Genomic DNA, 19,207 nt, shown 5'->3' on the forward strand with positions numbered 1-19,207 from the left:
GGGGGTCCCTGGGACCCACCTCCAGTTTCCATTCAGGAGTTCTGGGGTGGGGTCCAGGAATTTGCATTTCTAATGTGTTCTCAGGTCCTGCAGGTGCTGCCTGTGAGGGAACCAGGCTTTGAGAACCACGGTTCTAGAGTTTAGGAAGTTGGCAATTGGGGTAAATGGGCTGAGTTCCAGGAGAACCGGGGAGGGACCATTTGAGACACGGCTGCATCTCAGCTCTGTCCTGGGCTGCAGTCGCCACTGTCATCCCCACAGGGACCTGCATTTTCAGCCGCTCCCTGGGGAGCCTGCCCTACTGAGGACAGGGTGTGGGCCAGGGGGCATGGAGGACCTCTTCCTGTGGGCTCTCCAGAGTCCCTCTGCCTAGACCCTGGCCTCAGTTACCGCCTCTGTTAGAGGAAATAAACTGAACTCCCAGCAAGGGTAACACTGAAGGGAACACACCCCAGAGCTGGGCAGGAAACATGCAACCATCCTCAGCTACTGTTGCAGTTTTGCATTTTCCTGCAGCCAAGCTTCCTGTATCAACACAGGTGGAGCTCCCAGATATACCCTTGTGAGGAAAAATACAGGTTGCAGAAGGATACAGAGTTTTATACCTGGATTTGATCCATAGGTGCCTATATGAAAAATTCAAGAATAAAAGCGGGCAAGGAAGGAAATACTCCAACTTCTGTTTTCCTGGGGTGGTAACTACTAGATTGTTTTCCTTCCTACACCGGGAAGGGAGCACACAGGAGTTTTGCTTCCATTTGTTAGTCTCTAAAATATATCATTTGAAATTTTTAGGTGGTAAGTGTCATCAGTGTTTTTTCTTTATGTCTTGATGTTAAAGTCGCATCCATTACTAAACTTTTTCCTGCTCCTTTAACACTTTGTACATTTAATTCTTTGCTATGAGTGTACTCATTTTTGAAACAAGGAATTAAAAATTTCCCCCAAATGCCTCTGCTTAATGTCACTATTGAATAACAGGTTATTTTGCCACTGATGTGAAATGACACCTTTTACTGTTTACCAAAGTCCCATATGGTGGCTCAGTGGTAAAGAATCTGCCTGCCAAGCAGGAGACTCAGGTTCAATCTCTGGGTCGGGAAGATCCCCTGGAGAAGGAAATGACTACCCACTCCAGTATTCTCGCCTGGAGAATTTCATGGACAGAGGAGCCTGGTGGGCTACAGTCCATGGGGCTGCAAAGAGTCTAAATGACTAAACAACAATAACAACAAAGCCTCATATATATGTGAATAGGGTATTAAGGGCTTTATTCAATTCCATTAGTTTTTCTGATTGCCCTTCTACCAATACTAGATCATTTAATACAAAATTAAATTGGTATTTTTGTCAGAAGAGCACGTGTTCATGGTCAATGATGTTGGCACAACACAGGAAGAGGGTAATTTCCCATCACCCCGAACCCCACCTCCACCTGGGTTAGGGTTCCTGGCAGGATTAGGGACCAGAGCCCAGACAGGGTGCCTGCACTTCAAAGGCAGCCCTTCCCAGCCCCTGATCAGCAGGTGGGCATGGGGTTCCAGTCATTCACCAAGATTCTCAGGGGTCCTTATATATGAATGGACATGGTGCCCCTCTGGGGCTAGCAGTATGATGATCTGTGACTATTGCATTTTGCTTCCCTGGTGGCTCAGATGGTAAAGAATCTGCCTGCAATGCAGGAGACCTGGGTTCAATCCCTGGGTCAGGAAGAGTACCCTGTAATTTACCGATGAAAAAAATGAAGTCTCAAGCCATTAACTGTCTTTTCCAAAGTCAGGCAGCCAACTGATAGGTGAACATTTTCAAGGTAGAGCTGCATAGCAGGACATGGGCTGTTTCTTTTGCCTGGAATGTCTCTCCTCATCAGGCTTTCACACTTTGTGATTCTGTATGTTGGACTGAGACCACAAGCCCGTGGAGGCAGACACTAGGTCTGTAGGGTTCACTGCTCTATGACCAATGCCTGTAATCCTGGGAGATGTGTAGTAGGTGGTCAGTGGTTATTTGTGGATCGGCAGGCTAATGCTTAGCCTACTGCCTGGAGCCTAGGAAAGGCTTAAGACATGCTAATGTCTTAAAATGTCTTAAAAATGCTGGAGGGCATTTGCCTGCTAACAGGCTCTATCTCCAAGTGGCCAGAGCAGAGTCTTCTCAGGCTGCTCACAATTCCAGCATTTCAGTAACAGAGAAGCCTGTTCGACTACCCATCTGTGCGGTGCATCAGTGCTATTTCTTCGAGTAACACAGCCTGTGAGTGAGCAGAGCCTGCGTCATTTTGGCTGCTTTTATCTAAACTTTGATAACAAACCGTCTTTGACAGTCAGCTGAACCTGGGAAGTGCAGAGAAATCACGGTCATCCACTGGGCTCTCTCAGACCACCTCGTTCCTGTGCCGAGGCCATTTGGTTCTGTCTCCCATTGGGTCATCCAGGCCTTCCCTTCATCACCACATTACGAGGAGGGAGGTGCCTCATAGATTCACTGCCCTCTGATATGATGAGAGTTCTAGATTCTCCTACATATTTTCTCAGTTACTAAATAACAAACCCTTCAAGTTCAGGTCATCCAGCAGGACTCCTCTACCCCAGGAGAGAAATATTGGTTGTTTTTATTGATTAATTTGAAATCCATTTTTTTGCAGGTATTTTTAAAAATGAAACATGTCGGTAGCTAATAATGCAGAAGCACGGCCAACTATATTGCTGGGTGGTAAATTTGTGTAAAATAGCAAAGAATAAAATCTTTATAAAAGCTGCTTGCAGAGATATATACTTCAATATATAGAAAAAGGGCTTCCCTGGGTCTCAGTGGTAAAGAATCCATCTGCCAATGCAGGAGACTCAGGTTCGACCCCTGGGTCAGGAAGATCCCCAGCAGAAGGAAATGGCAACCCACCCCAGTATCCTTGCCTGGGAAATTCGATGGACAGAGGAGCCTGGCAGACTACAGTCCATGGGGTCGCAGAAGAGTCAGACACAACTGAGCGACTAAACAACAACATAAAGAAAAAGGATTCCAAGGATATATCAGTTATCTGGGGATTAAACTCAGGAGTAAGACTGACTTCTAGGAGAAAGCCAAGGAATGGACATTCATATGTTCTGTAGCTGTACATTTATGTATATTTCATGAATGTTTTATAACCAAAATATATTCATGCATTAGTGGGTAACTGAAAAAATATACTTTAAAGCAAACAAAATCAACAGAGAGTTATAAAGTGGGAATACAAATCTGTGTTCCCACCCATTCACGTCCCCTCGCCCTCCCAGGTAGCCAGCATAAACAGTGGTTCTTAGATCTGTAATCGTTCCTTTGTGAGTGAATAATTTGTGTTAAAAGAAAATGTTAATAGCAGTTTTCGTGAAGTTGGATGGTTATGCATTGGGTGTGGCCCCAGGAGGAGAAAGGAATTAGACCACACCTCCCACAAAAAGGAAAAGAAGAATCCACAGATGAAACACTTCTTTCTGAATGTGATCTGTTATGCAGGTTACTGAGACACTGACTTCGTGGAACTCAGTCTTTTAAATAAGACTGATGTTAATTAGATTTGTACTAGCAGCTATTGTGTGCCCAACCCTGTTTCAACTCTAGCTCAACTGCCTTCTCTTGAAAATGGAGCTCACATCTTATTTCCATTTTATTTGTTATTATCGGAGAACTTTTCAAACCCATCCCAAAGTAAAGAGACTTGTACAGCGACCCACCCCTCCCTCAGACTCACTGCTGGTTTGATCACCACTACTTCCTGCCACTTGCTTTCCATCCTTATCCTCCACGCCCCCATCATTATTTTAAAACGAATCCAGACTTTGTATCATTTCACCTAAAAATAAACAGATAAAGATTGTTTGCTTGTTTATTTTTATTCTAATCACCTAACCCCAACATGGTTATTATTCCCGATAGAAATTAATAACCATTTCTTGCCATCTAATAACCAATCCTTCTTAAAAAAAAGAATAACCAGTTCCTCTTTCATATTGTGTTTTTTAGTCAGGCCAGGGGAAGACCTAAAGTTGCCCAACACCGTAAGGCATTTAAACAAACAGCGAGTGATATCTGAGAATTAGGGCCACCACATCCCCAGGATCTTGTTAGAAATGCAAAATCCCAGACCCAGACCCTCCATTTCAAGGAAAACCACAAGTGATTGTATGTATACTGCACTAACATATCCAGCCCACTCTGGATTAATCCACTTTCTCCCTGAGACCTGGATCTTGCTTAGCTATGCGTCTCCTTCAAGGATTACACCCAGAGTGAGAGTTTGACATGCCACAGGCATCAACCAGGATCTTGGGGACAGAGAGGACCCCACTATTCTAAAGCTCCCACTCTTGTGGAAAAGATGGATGGCAAATTTATAATTAAACAAAATAATTGCAAGTTGTGATTATTTATATATATAAGCTGGGTGAAGTCTCTTCTGAGACTTTATTTATTTTTAAAATTTTTCTTTTGTTTTGGGATATAGCAGAACAACAAACAATGTTGTGATAGTTTCAGCTGAACAGCAAAGGGACTTAGCCATACATATAAATGTGTCCATTCTCTCCCTTTGTTTTATGACTTATTTTTTATTGAAGTATATAATTGATTTACAATGTTATATTAATTTCTGCTATACAGCAAAGTGACTCAGTTACACATACACACATTCTTTTTTATCTTCTTTTCCATTATGACACCCTGTTTAAATTGCACTGGCTCCTGAGGCCTTGTCCCCACCACTCCAGCATCCCACCTGCCTCCCTCCTCTTTCTTCATTTCACTCAGTGGTCCTCACCTCCAGATGTTGGATGTGTTCACAGCTTTTTTCTTTGGCTAGGACATGAGGTATAGAATAAATATTTATTGAACGAAAGTCTACTCAAAGTTTTTGAACAATGAAAGAAAGCACTCACTAGTGATCAATGTGAAAGTGAAAGTTGCTCAGTCGTGTCCGGCTCTTTGTGACCCCATGGACTATACAGTCTGTGGAATTCTCCAGGCCAGAATTCTGGAGTGAGTGGCCTTTCCCTTCTCCAGGGGATCTTCCCAACCCAGGGATTGAACCCAGGTCTCCTGCATTGCAGGCAGATTCTTTACCAGCTGAGCCACAAGAGAAGCCCAAGAATACTGGAGTGGGTAGCCCGTCCCTTCTCCAGCGAATCTTCCTGATCCAGGAATGGAACTGGGTTCTCCTGAATTGCAGGTGGATTCTTTACCAACTGAGCTATCAGGGAAACCCTGAACCCAAGTGATCAACATATGAATCAGCTATTTAAAAAAAAATCTATTTCATCCCTACCTACAGGAAGAGTTCCTATGAGGATAGAGGTTGATACAAACAGCAGCTACTGAAAATAACTTGCACGGGACCCTGAGGTGGGTGGGTCCCCTCAGGGCTGGGAGCCCTGCGGGCACACCCTTGCCTGGGGTTGTGTCCTTTGGAAGAAATCCAGGAAGCCCGCCAGAGGCCAGGGCGCCAGTGAGTCACTGAGGACTCTATGCCCTTGTGGCCAGCCTCTGGGTCACCCATCCAGATTTTTATTTTTCTCACCCGAGGGCTCTGCATCAGGAAGCTGGTGTTTTATTGTCCTTCCTAGACAAAAAAGGGACCAAATCTCAGCTTCATCAGTATAAAGATCTCAGGTGTCTCAAGACCTGTCTGTACATTTAGAGCAATTCTACTTAAAGCAAGATTTTTGGGAGGAGGAGGGAAGAGCGTAGGTTGAGTGCTGGAGCAGAGCAGATAGATTGTGAAGCTCTCAAGGAGGATGAAGGCAGTGAGATGAGGCAGGTGTGGGAACGAGTCTGAGAGATTTTGCCCTCTGTCTTGAAACAGGGGTAGGAATAGAGGATTTAACCAACACGCAGGACAGCGACAGCCCCACGCCTATAAGGGAATCCAGGAAGTGACGGCGGTAGCGCTTCAAACAGGAGGAATGTAAAAATCAATGCTGATGGATACGTCTCTCCATTTGCAAGCTGTAACACGAGTGTTCTCTCTCCAAACTCAAACACACACAAATGTACACACCACAATTCCATATACCCAAACCTCAAACACAAATTCTAGGAGAATTCTTGACATAAGACAGGTAAAAAGATAGTGTGATGGAAGCTCGGGCAAATAGCATGAAATACAATCAACAAGGGAAAGATTAGTCATCACCAAACTGTCTCCACCCTTGGATTGTGCAGAAGCTGCAAAATGAGATGGAGCTGCAGATAACAGTGAAGAATAGCCAAGAATATTGCCACGTGGAAAACTCACGTCAAATAGGAAAGAATAAGCTCTCCTTTATAGGTTGTGTGCAGAAAATGGGCTTAACTAGAAAAAAGACTCAAAGGACCCTTCCCAAACTTGTTAATCATGGTTACTGGTGGGGAGAGGCTAGGACATTCATACTTATCCTAATGTACAAGTGTGACCTTGTGAGGACGTGGCCTTCTCTACACGGTGGGAGTGTGTGATGAAATTGATTGCAGCCTTTTATTCTATTTTTTAATTTTTTGGAGGTGCCCTGTGACTTGTGAGATCTTAGTTCCCTGACCAGGGATTGAACGTGGGCTCATGGCAGTGAGAGTGCTGAGTCCTTACTACTGGATTATTAGTCCTTCCTACAAGTGGGAAGTCCCAGTTATAGCATCTAAGAAACTAAACAGATATTAGTCACAAAGTCTTCCAGCAAACCCCATAGATTCTATGGGCTCTTGCTCCATTATATTCTACAGCAGAATCTCCCACATCTTCATGGCACCCAGACCTTCCACAGCCTATGAGTGGCTTTGGTTGGAGTCATTGGCTCTTTGAAAAGGTGATTCCATCAGGTAAGTGGTTTGGCAGTTGGTGTTAGAGTCTCATCCTTGAGCTATCTGCCTGGGCTGGGAAGGACAAGTCTTGAACCTCTGTGTCCCTGGGGTCCCTCCTGGGTGCTAGGGAGTCACCTCCACAGTTGCAGGCCCCCCACCCCCACCCCGCCACACACACACACTAAGACACACGCCCCTTCACTTCCTATTCCTGCCTTTCCTCCTGATGTCTGACCTGTCTTAGTTGTGGGGTCCATGGTGGTCTCTATGGTAAACTCTGAGGTTTCCCTTCCCTATCATCCCCTGGTACCCAGAGGTACTCAAGGTGCATCTCTTGTAAGATGGAAGGACCTGCTCATCTACCACCCGGGCAGCCTCAGAAAAGCATCTCATTTACAAAACAGCCTCTGGTAGGACAGTGCTCAGTGGGGTCTGGAGACAACAGGGGGAATGTGTGTGGACTGAAGCACAGAGCTTCTGACTCCATCTCGGCGGCTCCAGACTCCTAAGCTCACCATGTGCTGCCCCAGGGCTTGCCACCCTCCCCTCCCTGCTGCTTCCTCTGAAGATCTGCTTTCTGTCCTTCTGACCCCTCTTGGTTTCAGTATTGCCTCCTCTGAGCGCCTGCTTGACCTCTAGGATAGGCTGGGCTGCCTTATCCCCTCAGCAGCCTGTCTCTCTGGGGCACTGACGCCTCGGTAAAGTGATGAGAGGTGTGGTCATTTGTCAAGATGTCATCTCCCACCAGCGACGGGAAGCCCCAAAGCCAGGGGCTGGAGCCTCTTTCGTTCCCTCTGAGCTTCCCAGCACAAGGCCTGGGACTGTGTAGGCGCTCCATACATATCTGTGGAATGAAAGATGGAAAACAGACAACTCTGGACAGAGATAGGGAATCGCAGGGTGGAGGGACACTGTGGAGCCGGGTGACAGGGGGAGAGGCTGGTTTGAGAAGGTGACTCAGCCCCGGTCCAGGAGGGGACCAGTTAATCAGGCCTTCTTAGGTGCCAAGACCCCAGGAACACAAGGACACTGAGAGCACCACCAAGCGAACTTTTAAGGTCAAAACTCCTACTTCGGAGTCCAGATACTGCTTTTCGCTCCTCTCGCCCCAAACAAACCCCAAGAGCTTGAGAATGCCTGGCCTGGCAGAGGTTTCTGCTCTGTCCGCCCCCCGGCCTCCTTTGGGGTCTGGTTTAAGACTTGGAGGAATTTAGCGCCCAAACTCCTTGGTTCCGGGGCTCCACCAACTCCTAGTGCCTAGAAATGAGCACTGTATCCTGTGCTTGCCCACCCAACTCTGTCAACTGGGAAAACTTGGGGGTGTCTGGCTGGTGGGGATTTTAAAAGTTTCTCGAAGGATACAGGATGTGCTGCAAGGTCCTGGATGTGCAGTCAACGCTCTGTAGTGCTGGGTTTTAGCACTGGGATGCTGGCCACCACCATCAGGCTGGCGCTGGACGCCTGACGCCAATTCCTCCCCTTGCCCACTCCTCCCGCCACGGCCAGCCTTCTTAGAGGTGCAGAGGCAGACTCACTGACCTCGCCAGAGACTGTCCCTGAACCATCTGTTCCCCTTCAGTCAAACAGAAGGAGAAAGGCAAATAAATCTAGAAGTGAGATGGCATCGAGGGTGGGGAGGGAGAGACCCACAGTAGATGCAAACTAACAAATAAACGAGACGGTTTCTATTGTATTCATAACCCAACCTTCCTTCCCCAGGCCAGGCCCTTTGCTGACTTCTCTGACTCAGAGAACCTAAGCATAGCATTCTTAGGGGGACCCTTTCAGTTCAGTTCAGTTCAGTCGCTCAGTCGTGTCCGACTCTTTGTGACCCCATGAATTGCAGCACGCCAGGCCTCCCTGTCCATCACCAGCTCCCAGAGTTCACTCAGACTCACGTCCATTGAGTCAGTGATGCCATCCAGCCATCTCATCCTCTGTCATCCCCTTCTCCTCCTGCCCCCAATCCCTCCCAGCATCAGAGTCTTTTCAAATGAGTCAACTCTTCGCATGAGGTGACCAAAGTACAGGAGTTTCAGCTTTAGCATCATTCCTTCCAAAGAAATCCCAGGGCTGATCTCCTTCAGAATGGACTGGTTGGATCTCCTTGCAGTCCAAGGGACTCTCAAGAGTCTTCTCCAACACCACAGTTCAAAAGCATCAATTCTTCAGCACTCAGCTTTCTTCACAGTCCAACTCTCACATCCATACATGACCACAGGAAAAACCATAGCCTTGACTAGACGGACCTTTGTTGGCAAAGGAATGTCTCTGCTTTTGAACATGCTATCTAGGTTGGTCATAACTTTCCTTCCAAGGAGTAAGTGTCTTTTAATTTCATGGCTGCAGTCACCATCTGCAGTGATTTTGGAGCCCAGAAAAATAAAGTCTGACACTGTTTCCACTGTTTCCCCATCTATTTCCCATGAAGTGATGGGACCGGATGCCATGATCTTCATTTTCTGAATGTTGAGCTTTAAGCCAAAATTTTCACTTTTCTCTCTTACTTTCATCAAGAGGCTTTTTAGTTCCTCTTCACTTTCCGCCATAAGGGTGGTGTCATCTGCATATCCGAGATTATTGATATTTCTCCTGGCAATCTTGATTCCAGCTTGTGCTTCATACAGCCCAGTGTTTCTCATGATGTAGTCTGTATATAAGTTAAATAAGCAGGGTGACAATATACAGCCTTGACGTACTCCTTTTCCTATTTGGAACCAGTCTGTTCCATGTCCAGTTCTAACTGTTGCTTCCTGACCTGCATACAGGTCTACTCTCTTAGCAACTTTCAAATATGCAATGCAGTCTTATTAATTACAGTTGTCATGCAGTATATTGCATCCCCATGACTTATTTATTTTATAACTGGAAATTTTGACTTTCCTTACCCATTTTGCTTGCCCCACACCGCTGTCAACCATCAATCTGTTTTTGTATGTTTGAGCTTGGTGTTTTGATTTCACTTTTTTTAAGATAACTCATATAAATAAGATCATATGGAATTTGTCTTTCTCTGCCTGATTCGTTTCACCTAGCATAATGCCTTTAAGATCCATGCGTGCTGTTGCATGTGGAAAGACTTCAGTCTCTTTTGTAGCAGAATAGTATTCCATTGTATATATGTATGTGTACACATGTGTGGAGATACATATATACATCCATTCATCTGTTGATGGACATTCAGGTTGTTTCCATATCTTGGTGATTTTAAGTAATGCTGCAGTGAAGGGAGGGGTACTGCTGCTAAGTCGCTTCAGTCGTGTCCAACTCTGTGCGATCCCATATATGGCAGCCCACCAGGCTCCCCTGTCCCTGGGATTCTCAAGGCAAGAACACTGGAGTGGGTTGCCATTTCCTTCTCCAATGCGTAAAAGTGAAAAGTGAAAGTGAAGTCGCTCAGTCGTGTCCGACTCTCAGCGACCCCATGGACTGTAGCCCATCAGGCTCCTCCATCCATGGGATTTTCCAGGCAAGAGTACTGGAGTGGGGTGCCATTGCCTTCTCCGGAATGGAGGGGTACAGATATTTCAAAAACACAATTCTTCATTCATGTACTTATCAACTTATTTATCCCTCCATATATCTATTTAATCATGTAGTAAATGAACACCTGCTTGGTGGTGACAAACCAAGGTCACGAAAGGGTAGAGATTCTAAGTTTCCATCTAAGGACCTCTTCACATTGAAAAAACCTGAAATTGATTATGTGGGTTATCAATAATTACTGTATCAGAAATTACTGAATCACTTAAAACATGTATTTGAAAGTAACAATAATACACCCACTACATATCAACCTAAAAGCATATTTTGTGGAAAAAGTAACCATATTTTCTAAAACTAAAAAAGAAACGTCGTGAGAACGGTGGTTGGGATTTGTTCGTTGGTTGGTTTATTTACCTGTTTTGCAGCTCCCTTTAATGCCTGGCGTAATAGAAGGCAACCGGGTTCTCCTATCTGCTGTGATAGGCCATCGCATAGCCTCTGGAAAATTCCAGCATGCTGACCGAGTGAAGTGAATGACATCGTATACTGTTATGAAATAGCCGTGCTCTCATGACCCTCTGAAACGGTCTTATGGACACCACGGCCACAGGACACACCCGCCAAGGGCAGTTGCACCAGATGTGTCTGGGGAACCCCAAGCAGTCCGGCGCGCCCCTGAAGCCATGGCTGCCCCCGGCTCTGTCTCCCTTGACCTCCTCTCCTTGTCTCCTTTCATCCCTCCCCATCCTCCTCTCCAAAGTTCCCCTTCCTGTTCCTCTGCCTGGCTAGATAACTCTCTGGAAGCTCTGTGTCTCTGCTCAGCTCAGGCTTTTCAGACTCTGAAGCCTGTAGCCCTGGTTTTTATTTGGTGTGTGGCCTGGGGCAAGTTATGTAGCTTTTCTGTCCCTCATCCACCCCCTCTTCAAGGTGAGGAAACTAAGACCTGACTCTTTGTAGAGTCAAAGAGATTTTATGGTTAACCGATATTAATGACGCGCCTACTCTCTGCTGGCGAGTTGTAGATGCAGGGAATGGGACAGATTCTTTGGCCCTCAAGGATTCTACATTACAGAGAAAAGGTGCATTTTCATTCATAAAACAAATGTTTTGAGGGCTTCTCAGGTGGCTCAATGGTAAAGAATTTGCCTGCTAAGCAGAGACTCGGATTCAATTCCTCAGTCAGGAAGACCCCTTGGAGAAGGAAATGACAACCCAATCCAGTATTCTTGCCTGGGAAATCCCACTGACAGAGGAGCCTGGTGGATTACAGCCCATAGGCTGCAGAGAGTTGGACATGATTTAGCGACTGAACATCAACCTCCTATAGGCCTGATACTGGATAACATGTGCAAAGCACCAAAGTTCAGATTATGAAATTCTGTGCAGTGGTTTTTAAAACAAGGACTTAGAATATGGTTAGAGCTTGAGGCAATGGCACCCCACTCCAGTACTTTTGCCTAGAAAATCCCATGGACGGAGGAGCCTGGTAGGCTGCAGTTCATGGGGTTTCGAAGAGTCGGACACGACTGAGTGACTTCATTTTCTCTTTTCACTTTCATGCATTGGAGAAGGAAATGGCAACCCACTCCAGTGTTCTTGCCTGGAGAATCCCAGGGACGGGGAAGCCTGGTGGGCTGCCGTCTCTGGGGTCGCACAGAGTTGGACACGACTTAAGCGACTTAGCAGCAGCAGCAGAGCTTGAGGATGTATCCTTCAGTAGAAAATGCAAGTTGCGGCAGCGGAGGGAGAGTGAATGAGGGCAGAGTGGCCTTGCTGAGCTGCGGAGGGAGCCAGCCCAGCTTCCTGGATGTGTGGTCTGTGCATTTACAAGGTTGCTGAGCTTGAAGGGCCTTGTGGTTGGGTTAATGCTCTGCTGTGATGCTCCTGGAATTCCTCACTTTTGAACAAGGGTCTGGCAAAACTATAATTTTGCACCGGGGCCTGGCAAATTGAGAAGTGATTTCACCATCAGGAGTGCACCTAAGGGGTGGGGATGGTGCGGACACATTGCACCACCCCATGTTCTGCTTCAGTTAATCTCCCCACCGCCCCCCCCATCCCTCCCCCCCAGGCCAGTGCCGCCAGGAGTCACTGGACACAAGGTGCCTTGGTGTCATTCCTCCAGCCCCTGACTGGATTGGGATGAACAAAGCAAAATAATGCAGGGTTTCTTAACCTCGATGCTGTGGACACTATGGACCAGATAACTCCTGTCACAGGGGCATCCTGGGCACTGTGGGTCCACCTGGGAGATGTCAGGAGGGCCAACCCCGGGAGCCGTGACAACCAAAGAATCTCCAGACTTTCCCAAATGTCCCCTCGGGGTGGGGGAGATCACCCAGCTGAGGATCTTAGTTTGAATCCAGAGCTCGGCCCCAGGCCTAGCTTCTTCCTGTCTCTTCCAAGACCCAAAAGACATCTAATCTCAGCCTTGTTAGTACAAAGATACCAGATTTTTCTAGCTATACCATTCTGAGTAATTCCACTCAAGATGGAAGTAAGATGTATGTGCCGGGAGGGGGTGGGGGGGAGGAGGATGTGGGGGTGTGTGTCTGGGGTGGGGAAGAGCCTGACACATTGATTTCTAGATTTTTCTGGAAGACTTAAATCAGGGAAATGAGGCAGTTATAGAAACAGGGCAAAAGCTACAATCATCAAAGCATAGCTTGGCACTGGCACTTTAGACAGGCAGAAAAATACATGTGGACAGAGATCCACTTACGTGATTAATAGGGATGTTTCTTTCTGCCCATTCTTACTGTGAGGGCCTTGGCTAGCATCTCTCCTCTTGGGAAAAATAAAAATTAGGTCTGGGACTTCTTTGGTGCTCCAGTGGTTAAGAATCCACCTGCCAGTTCAGGGGACAGGGGTTCGATCCCTGGTCTGGGATGATGCCATATGCCGTGGAGCAACTTAGCCTGTACACCACAACCACGGAAGCCTGCCAGGGCTAGGGCCTGTGCTCCACAAGAGAAGCCACCACAGTGAGAAGCCCGAGCACCGGAACTAGGGAGTAGCCCCCACTCGCTGCTGCTGGGGAAGGCCCTCGCCCAGCAACGAAGACTCAGTGCAGACAGAGATAAAAATTCATTAATTAATTTAAAAAATTAGGTCTGTCTAACTTAGACCATGAATACATCTCCCTTCCCACTCATCTCCCTGCCCTCATACCAGCTGCAAAAAAGACTGAAACATGAACAAGGATGTATGAAAATCATTGAAAAAAAAATATTGTTCTGCTTTTAGTATATGTGCTCCCGAAGCGAGGGCTGAAAATATACTGAAGAAAAGATGCCTCAATAGAAAAAAGGGCAAGTAGCACAAATAGTCTGTGGAAGAAATCACACACGTGACCAGCAAATTATAGAAAAGATGAATATCAAATGTACCATTTTCTGTTGAACCAGCCATTTAGCAAAAAATGTCATTGTTGTTTAGTAGCTAAGTCATGTCTGACTTTTTGGTGACTGCATGGACTACAGCCTGCCAGGCTCCTCTGCCCTCGGGATTTTTCCAGGCAAGAATTCTGGAGTGGGTTGCCATTTTCTTCTTCGGGTGATCTTTGCAACCCAGGGATTGAACCCAAATCTCCTGCACTGGCAGGCAGATTCTTTGACACTGAGTCACCAGGGAAGCTCTGGAAAAAATTAAGAATCAGTAGAATAATGTCTTTCCACTTTGTAAGTGGGAGGAGGTAGACACATTTTCTACACCACTGCTGCTGCTAAGTCGCTTCAGTCGTGTCCGACTCTGTGCAACCCCATAGACGGCAGCCCACCAGGCTCCCCAGTCCCTGGGATTCTCCAGGCAAGAACACTGGAGTGGGTTGCCATCTCCTACACCATTGGTGGGGATGTAAAGACTGGATGACGCTGCTCCCCTAGGCTCTGGTGCCCAAACCCCACTTCTAGGCATCATCCCTGGAATCTAGGCATCACGTTTGCCTGTCTACAGGCTCTCCGTTTCCAGCAGTCTTTCCATTGCAGCCCTCAGGCCTTAAAGAGCCTGTGGCCGTATTTTGTTTGTTCCACAGGCTATTTTAAAAGACAGCTTGACTCAACTTGTTAGGCTATGAGTTTAGTCTTCAGCAGACACCTTAGCACCCAGGGTCTTATTTACCCATTTCTGTCTCCTCCCTGGCTTTGAAGGGCAAGTTACTAAAGTGCTGTGTTTCTGGGTTTCTACACAGGCAAAATGGAAATAGTAATAGTTCTCACCTCACGGGGCTCCTGCAGGATTAAATGGGATACTACATGCAAAGGACCTGGAACATTGAGGCACACATGGTAAGTGTCGGTGCAGGTCAGCTGGGATGCAACGGAGAAAAGCAAGAAGCAGTAAACAATTCTAATGTGGCAGCTCTCATAAACATTAATTAAACTTCAGACCAGCAAAACAGAAAAAAAAAAAAAAATGGAAAGAAGACAGAAGAAAAATGAGGAGGAAAGCAAAAAGGAAAGAAGTGAATCTATATATGAAAGTCGCTCAGTGTTCAACTCTTTGCGACCCCATGGACTGTAGCCCATCAGGCTCCTCTGTCCATGGAATTCTCCAGGCAGGAATACTGCAGTGGGTTGCCATTTCCATCTTCAAGGGGATCTTTGCGACCCAGGAATGAACCCAGGTCTCCTGCACTACAGGCAGATTCTTTACCATTTTAGCCGCCAGGGAAGTCCCAAATCTACATATATTAGCATGCAAAGAAGTCCCCATTCTACAGCTAAGTGTAAAAAAGCAAATTGCAGAAGATAAAGTACTGCTATTGTTATTTAAAATTTTTTAAAAATATAGATATAATGTAACATTTGTGATATCTTCTATATCATGTGTAATATAGATTATGGATAGAACATGTAGAATTATACTTCTGTGTTTTAATGATGTTTATCTCTGGGAATGAGACAATTTGGGGACTTTCTCATTTATTTGTTTCCTCTGGTGCTGCATTTGAAACAAACCCATCACTGCAGTGCCTGCTCAGAGATCACTTCCTTCACGTGACTACATCCTTGAAGCACCCAGTCTCCTCACTATTCTGGCCTTTGCTTTTCCTCCAGTGCCATCTGATGCTATATGTACTGTCTGTCTCCAGAGACCCTGAGCCTCTCGAGGGCAAGGACTTGGCCTCATTGCCACTGTCCCCTGATATGGGAGAGGCCCTGGCAAGCTACCTGCCCAGTCAATGAAGAAAGTGGTCACCCGGTGAGCTTCTCCAAGAGGGAAACAGCATTTCTTCTCTAAACATTTACTCTGGGCTGAATATCCTGAAGCCAATAGGAGCAAAGAGTCCAGAGGGCCTCCTTCCACTCTCCTCTGGACCAAAGTCGGCTCTTCAGCACCATCTGTCTGACCCACAGGCTAGTCAGTTCCTCCCCAGCCTGTATGGAACCCTGGCTTCTGTTCTAGCATTTCTCCTCATAGCAATCCCTCCCTGCCTCCCTTCCCTCTTTAATTCCCTCCTTCCTTTTCTCCCTCCCTTCCCTCTGTAGTAGTTCATTTAAAGCTATAGGCCCTGCCAGCATACACTTCGCAAGTTTGGGGATTTTGTCAGTTCTGTGAACATTATCCCCTGAACTGCAGTAGAACTTGGCACTAAGAGGGCCTCAAAACACTGTTGGATGGATGTGCAGCTCCCACTAGACTAGAGGTTACAGAAGGGCGGGGTCCTTACCTGCCAACAGCCGGGCAGAGATGCTCGTAACTACCTGTAACTGTCCATTGGAGGAATGAATGTCTCCAAGAGCCTCTCACTTGCTGATTAAAAAGAGGGCTACCAACTTGGCAGGTGTACCTAGGAGGTGAACTTGGGTGAATAAGGGGTGCAGGGAGGTGGCTGAGAGTGGGAGGGGGTGAGGGGATTGCGGGTCAGCCAGTGGTCCTCCTGAGGAGCAGGTTCGGCTGTGGACAGAGCAGCCTGTGCTCTGAGGGTAAAGAGAACGTAGCCGTGATTTTAGTAACCAATACTGTACAACACTAACATTGGTCAGGCTTGGGGATCTTAGTTCCCTCACCAGGGATTGAGCCCTGGCCCTGGGCAGTGAGAACTCAGAGTTCTAACCACTGGAGCGCCAGGGAATTTCCTAGGAATTATTTTAAACCCTCTTCATACGCTATCTCATTTCATCCTCACTCCTAGGAGGTAGGCCCTATTATCTCCATTGTGCAGATGGAAACACTGAGGCACTCAGAGTTGAGGCAGAGTCAGGATTTGGAGCAGACACAGCGGCACCAAAGCCTGTGGTCTTCACCGGGTCTTCCCCTCTTACTGGAGGTCAGGGTGTGGTACATCCCAGGATGTGCAGGGCACCACCAGACTTCCACCTGTCCTAAACGTGATAGGAAATGCAAGGCATTTGGACATCTTGTTGTCTAGTGTTCGGTATGGTGAGACATGAACCGCCCCTAGGAGAAAGGGGTGATTTGCTTGTTTGGATAGTATAGGGCTGGGGAAGTCTTGGTTTCCACGTCTTACAGGGCCTCAGCATTTTCCTGAATATATTTATAATCTAATCCTTTGGGTGGGGGAGGGGACATACAGGAAGAAACAATAAAATTCTTTTTTTAAAAAAATCATGTTCAGCCTAAACTTCTTTGCCTCCTCTTCCCCGAAGTCCCAAATCCATATAACTGGTAGAATTTTTATAACTTTGTATGCATGAATGAAAAACTGTTTCTTTGAAACAAATAGTCTACATGAGTGGTTTTGAGCAGGGTAAATTGGGTGTTTAAAAGGTCAATGTGTGATAAGATTAAAGCACGTCCTTTCCACACAGAAAGAGTTTAGGTGACCTGAACCACAAAGACAGACGGGGGATCCCCTAAACGATGCAGTTATGGTTTTGGAACATGTGCGGTTGATTCATTATATAGTTTCTGGGTCTCACATATGAACGGGGAAGAAATAATTTCACACTTGTTTTCCTATGAATCATTTAAGCCAGTGGGTCTCAAGGAGCTAGAGAATCAGCTGAAGGCTGGGTCCAGGCAGAGGTTGCTGGCTCTGCCCACTGAACTCCAGATTCAGTGCGTCTTGGGTGGGACCCCCAGACTTCGAGTTCCTAGGTGATACGATACTCACCATCCTGATCCCGGACTTCACTTTGGGAATCACTGTTCTATGCTATGTCTGAGAGCCTAATGAAAAATAGCTTTTCAATGGACAAATAAATGAAACTGGACTTCGTTATTACAGGTCTGCTTATGCAGCCGCGGAACATTTTTCAGCAAAATGAAAACTCATTATTGCCAAATGGGATAAATTAGGGCAGGGTAGTGCTCTGAATCTTCTTTGAGCATATCAAAGCTCATGAAAAGAAAATGCCAAATACATTTTCTTGACAATACATTGTCATTTCCTTGACAATGTATTGTCAAGATATGGTACAGGATATTTTCAGTTCTTAGTTTTTTAATATTTATTTATTTGCTGTGCTGGGTCTTAGTTGCAGCATAGGGGATCTAGTTTCCTGACCAGGGATGGAACCCGGGTCCCCTGCATTGGAACCATGGAGTCCTAGCCATTGGACCACCAGGGAAGTCCCTCCAGTTCTCCAGTTCTTAGTTTTGGAGGCTACAGATTTTGTGCAAGTGAGGGGAAAAAAAAAAAAAAAATATATATATATATATATATATCTTTAAGATTTTTTGTTGGTATTCCTGGTATTAAAGAGGACTTCAAAACTGATATTTATTTTATATAATAGAGTGGATCTAAAGAGTAGTATCTGTTCTTCCTTTTAGGTTCTGGTTTTAATCTGCTGTGGATTTTTGCTGGCTAGGTTCCCCTTTAGATCCTTGGGTTGCCATGATGCCATTTTGGCTTTTTAAATGTTGTTGTTTTCAGGCCGTCAGCCCCACTGAAATGAGTTCTTACATGTAGAACTCAAGTGCTTGGCACCAGGTTCAGGAAAGCCAACGTTTGTGTGCCACGTGAGGGAGATGCCAGGGTTAAACTGGAGCTACTGCAGCCTGGTTTGTAGGATTTAAACGAGAGGGCAGAGGAGAAAGGACACAGGTGGCTGCCTGTTTGCTGAGCACTCCTGCCGAGCGGGGTCTCGCTCCAGCTTCCTTGAAGACCGTGCTAGTGGAAGCTGTCTAAAGAGACCCTGGGGTGCTTGACACCCTCTCCAGGTGCCGATATTTCGTAATTATGCTTTGTGACAGTACGAGATGCTTCAGCTTCTGAGGTCAAATAAACACATTCGGGCATTCACAGAGGTTGTTGCATTTTTAAAAAAAGTTATAAAAGTAAGATGTAATCATAGCAGCAAGAACCAAAGAAGACCAGAGACACAACAACAATCTTCCTTTCTGGTTTAAATTTTGAAACGAAACCAGGATGTTAACAGTGATTAGTGTGTTCATTTTTTAAAAATATTAAGGCAGGAATTCCCCAGTGGGCCAGCGGTCAGGAGTTGGCATTGTCACTGCTGAGGGCCCAGGTTCAATACCTGGTTGGGGAACTAAGATCCCACAAGTTGTGTGGTGCAGGCAAAATAAATAAATAAAATAAAAAATAATGAATACCAGACACACTAATTGCACCCCTACTGACAGGTGGGAACAAAACCCCAAACAGCATGAAGTAAAAAAAGGTCAGCTTTCTCTCCATAACCTTCCCCCAACAAGTCCCATCCTATTTCCTGGGTGTAACTATACCCCAAAATGTGGCATATGACCTTTTCACTATTCCCAGTGAAAAGGTGGGACCAAAAAGTGACCAAAAAGCACAGCATGTGTTGATCTTAGAATAGAACAGGACTGATGCTCAAAACCCGACTTCCACCTTCACCTAAGCTATTTTCCCTGTAGTCTTATATTCTGCCTATTTTTTGCCCAAATTGCTGGCTGAGTGAATGTTTAAACCCGTTGACACTAAGTTGTGGCTGTGCTTCCATGACTTTTTGTTTGGAGA

Source organism: Bos grunniens, chromosome 13 (genome assembly GCF_055505025.1).
Source record: "Bos grunniens cultivar Pamir isolate PY7600 chromosome 13, Bosgru_T2T1.0, whole genome shotgun sequence".
NCBI lineage: Eukaryota > Metazoa > Chordata > Mammalia > Artiodactyla > Bovidae > Bos > Bos grunniens.